The sequence below is a fragment of the Montipora capricornis genome, chromosome 6, assembly GCF_036669925.1.
Source record: "Montipora capricornis isolate CH-2021 chromosome 6, ASM3666992v2, whole genome shotgun sequence".
Taxonomy (NCBI): domain Eukaryota; kingdom Metazoa; phylum Cnidaria; class Anthozoa; order Scleractinia; family Acroporidae; genus Montipora; species Montipora capricornis.
In genome coordinates this window covers 14,769,406-14,774,405 of record NC_090888.1, presented here as the reverse complement: position 1 = coordinate 14,774,405, position 5,000 = coordinate 14,769,406, and the positions used below count along the sequence as shown (strand labels likewise).

At 38.9% G+C, this 5,000-nt stretch overlaps 1 protein-coding gene across 1 annotated transcript in view; it reads right to left on the bottom strand.

Moving 5' to 3' along the window:
• The window catches only part of LOC138053264 (NLR family CARD domain-containing protein 3-like), a 28,922-nt gene extending 26,721 nt beyond the window's left edge, over positions 1-2,201 (bottom strand). Inside the window, exons 1-2 of the mRNA XM_068899921.1 lie at positions 1,930-2,201; positions 807-903 (exon numbers count right to left, since the gene is read on the bottom strand). The gene's annotated coding sequence lies outside the window, so the exon portion shown is untranslated. The remainder of the gene's footprint in view (positions 1-806; positions 904-1,929) is intronic.
• Between the last annotated feature and the right edge of the window lie 2,799 nt (positions 2,202-5,000).

Sequence of the window (5,000 nt, the reverse complement as noted above, 5' to 3'; positions counted from 1 at the left end):
AATACCATAATACTCTTTGCTTGTCCCCGCACATTTTGAGTAAGCATTGTTTCCAGTTTCTCTTGGGACTTACAATGGTCCCAAGAGAAACAAAAACAATGCTTATGCAAAATTTGGAGAGACAAACAAAGAGTACTATGGTATTTTCGAAAGTGGCCTATTGTGGGGAGGGGAAGCCATGAGATTAAGATTTACTTCATGCAAAAAAAGATGAAAAGCTTTTCTGGTTAAGGACAAGGAAATTAAGAATGCCTCAACAATTTTGTCCATGATTCTCAGAATCCTAAACAATCATAAGCCTCACATTAAGATTTACTTCATGCAAAAAAAAGATGAAAAGCTTTTCTGGTTTAGGACAAGGAAAAATATTAAGAATGCCTCAACAATTTTGTCCATGATTCTTAGAATCCTAAACAATCATAAGCCTCACATCCATCCAACACATTCAATAGAACATGTATCTACAAAGGGATCTAATTTAATGTTCATTGTTTGCATGATTTTTATGTACTTGTAGTGGCTACAGCATGAGTAAGGCACTCATATGATACGTATTCTTTGCAGCGAAAATTATCGTTCAACCAAAATTATTTTTAATCCATGAGTGAATGTGAATGAAGGTGTCACTCTATATATAACTGCAATACATTATTAAAATTCAACATAACAAGTTCAATGACCAAGTCTGTCTATTGCAGGTTCAGCATGGAAGTTGCTGGTGGAACATATCATTAAAACAAGAGCGAGATTAGGTGATGGCGTTTAAAGAAACGTGCAGAAGAGAGGGATATGATTGATGAACTCACCTAAATTCTCAGCTACGGAGATTAACGAATTAAGTTTCAGTTGGTGACGCTGCGTGCTGCCTTCTGTTCACTTCATTTCCTTTAAGCCAGAATAACCCTGAAAAACCCACACACTCGGGCATAAACAAGTCTAACTCAAGACAACAAAAACAATTATTGACTTGAAAGTGTCCAGTACTTCCCTATGTTCAATAGAAGTAGTAGTATAGTAGTAGTATCAAGCTTTATTTACGGTATCACTTCACTATAAATGCTGTTCCAGTGAGATGTTTACATAACAAATTTTAAAGGCAACTACACTTATGTTAAAAAAAAACATATCTATACATTAAAGGGGCTAGGTCACGCAATTTTAGGCAATTTCAGCACTGATCGAATGGTCATAAAATTAACTAAAATATCAAAATAACTGTTCAAAACTATAGAAGATCTCTAACAAAACACAGCCAAGTCAAGAAGGGACATTGATGGACAAAACTGAAGAGGATTGAAATGGATTGAATTTGGGTAAATTTGAATTATGTCGGCCCACCTTTTTTTCAATTTTATATCAGTCTATATCAAAATGTCATTTACACAGCTGGAAAATCATTCTCAGTTGTTATGTGGCCGCGATTTTGCAAATGAAAGACCCTTGCTGAATGCTCTGCCAATTTAATGTTTAGAGCTCATAATAACAAAATTAAACAAAATTACCTAAAATAGCGTGACCTAGCCCCTTTAACAAAACTATCCTATCATTAATTACACAAAACTAAAAATCAACTCAGAATATAATTATATGATATACAATAGGTTATATCACAACTCCCTCAAGGCAATCTCCGGTTCAAAGCCTGACGACAGACTTGAAAGAATCGAGATTTGTCTCGTCTTTTAGCTCATCGATCATTTTCTAGGCCATTCCACATGAATACCCCCCTACAGCTAAAAGCTTCAATTGCTTAGCAGCTTCAGTACAAGGCGTATTCTGTGACAATATTTCTCCAATTTGGGAGAACAGTTGGTTGAAACAATAAACACAGGCTGTCTATAACAAGAACATATTCCAGTTTGCACGACTGATTCACGACAGCAAATACAGAAGTCTAGAAGTGGCAATGTGTTAGTTGAACATGCTTACCTTGTACAAATTGTAGTGGATGTTTTCTTCTTTCGAGGACGATCTTTAATCTGCGAACAGAAAGCTCTTGGAGGCTTTCAAAACGAAAATGAAGGTGAAGGACTTCCTCCTGCAATGGGTGTGTAAGGTAGATGACATCAACAAATGTGCGTTTCAGTTAGGGTCGGGTAGGGATTGAGGATCGGAAAAATAGGGTTAACTTTTTTGTGGTGGAAAATTTTTCCTTTCATTGGTCTTCACTTGTCTCGTAGTATTAGTCCTCTGCACTGTAAAGCGACGTCGGCCAGGAAGGATAAAAAAATCATGGATCGCCTCCATCCCCCCCCCCCCCTTCTTATCCTATATGACACCGATCACGAGCGATGGTCACGCGATCACGTGACCATAACATCTGACCATAGAGATATCAAGTGGCAAAAAAGAACAATTGTTTGTTGTTTGATACTGTGGTCCTAAAGCCTAGTTTTCATATGTCGGGAAAATCCCAGATGATCGGGGATTTCGCAGTTTCCCGACCATCCCAGATTTTGCCGACTAATGAAAACCATAAATCGTAGACATTCCCGACAATCTGGGATGGTCGGGGACGAATCGGGAAAATAGAAAGCGTTTCTCTTTTCCCGACGTGTCCCAGACTTTTGCGATCGTCGGCGATCATTCCCGACATATAAACACTCAAATTTTGGTTCAATGGTTCTTATCTCGTTACCAATCCTCTAAATTGCAAGTTTCAATTTTTGGCGCACTTTCCATTTTCCGCCAAAGTCACTATCGGGAGAATGTAGGACAAGCATTTGGCGATTTTTCGGTATGTCGGTAAAAGCTGGGATGGTCGGGAAACTGCGAAATCCCAGATCGTCTGGGATTTTCCCGATATAAAAACTAGGCTTTACTTACCGAAATAGCGCCGGGTAATCGAGCCTACATAGACTGTCGCCAACAGTCGAGCTATCCTATTTTGGAGTCTTGGAGTTTTGTAAAAATAATCCACAGTCATCCCAATCTGTACTGCACCAACTGTATTCTAAAATTAATTTATTTAATTTAATTAATTAATTAATTAATTTATTTATTTATTTTTATGTGAATGTGTTGTTATGTATTTGTAACCATTTTATCTGGAATATATTTGTAAGCAATGCTCGCCTCGACTTGCTATTGCTAACTGCGAGCATTGCATAGCTTTGTGATATTTTATGCAAAATACATAATAAAAACTGAAAACTCTGTATTAAAAAGTCAAAGTGAGCTCGAGGTAGAATTACAGCTGCAGCTTGATATATTGCACTTTAGGTCGCTTGGGCAACCTGGTGTCTCACTCGCCCTATTGTAACTGCTTACTCCCCTCACTTCTTTGTAACTGCTGTACTTTGGCATTATTACCACCTCTTCAAGATATACCTTGCAGCAGAAGTAAATTTGAAAAGCTTGGCTTTAGAGTGGTATTGCATAACCGTTTTGATGCTTGTCTGTCTGGACTAGATACGCTAAGGTGGGTGGTGAATACAACATGCCCTAGGCAAAACACGATTGTTTTAATTTACCCATTAATTTTCAGCTTTCGTGTTCTCGTCGCTTTCGCTGTTGAAAAGTTTCGGGCGATCAAAACAACGGCGGGTCGTTCCCGTTTGAGCGCCGTCTTCGTAGCGGCTGGGAACTAGGGACGACGACATTTACGAGAACATCATCTGAAAATGTATCTTCGCATTATTCTATTTATTACATCAATTTAGAAATCACTGGTGATCCCTGCAATCTGATTGGCTCTCAGCAGTGCGATTTATTCCCAAATCGCACTATTTTTGGCTCTAAATCGCACCATTACCCCACCCAATAAAAAAGGAACACTAAAGCAAAATAACCAATCAGAGTTCAGGGCTTGTTCAAGGCAAACAATCAAATTACAGGAAAATTAAAGACAAAGAAAACCATTTTGTGGCGAATTTTCCAACTTCTGTTCCCAACTGGATCAATAAGACATTGGTACTGACTAAAATCTTGTATTTTAGCGATTAAAATAATTATTGTGTGATTTCGAATTCGCGCTGCGCGCTCGCTCGATTTTGAAATCACACGTATCATTTCAGACCAAATTGCACTCCACTCTGTTCAATTACCATTGTTAATCTCGCGATTCTCACGTTTCAGTTAATGCGGACATCCCTCCACTCGACAGTAATATACTACCAGCTTTTCTTTCTGCTGAGGCAGGTGTCTTAACTGTGCAGCCCCACGAAGTTTGTAAGAAGCTGCTCGCCATCAAACCGTCAAAGGCTCACGGTCCAGACAACGTACCGTGTCGCATTGTTAATGAGTTTGCATATGAACTGGCTGAACCTATCACCACTATCTTCAATACATCACTCCGATCTGGTATTGCACCAGTAGTCTGAAAAGAATCTAACATAACACCCATCCCGAAAATACAATCACCTATGGATGAGGTCGACTTCAGACATATCTCGTTGACTCCCTGTCTGTCAAAAGTTCTTGAGGATTTCGTAGTCATATGGTTAATTGACGATGTCAAGGACAAAATCGCCCCAAATCATTTTGCTGTCAAGAAACTTTTAGTGTAATGTCTGCTGTGAAATTTGCAGGAAACCTAATTATTTTCGACCTATTCGTGTCTTCGATCGTGTAAGTAAAAATGAAAAAACATTTGGGCTAAACTGCATGTCATGTACGCCCTGTTGTGTATCATTCTTGCGTGGAAAACCGCTTGCCAAAAATATTTTTTTCAAATCCTCTGAAGTGTTGAATCTCAAAAATCCGGATCTAGATTTGATCCGAAGTATCCTCCTCGAGTGTGAATACTTTGGATTCACAATGATCCGTTTTTGGATTTCTCCAAAAAAACGCAAAATCCGTTTTTGGATTCAAGAATCCTTTTTCGGATTTTCCCAAAAAAATACACCCCCTCGAACATAGATAGAAGGTCACGAAGGCGTAGCCCGAGAGGCTCTTCTTTCTTATGCGAGAGGCGCTATATCCCACAGCGTTAGCCCTACTAATGAAATTGGGCCCACACAAGGACAGAGAAAAAATCTGACCAGGGTGGGAATTGAACC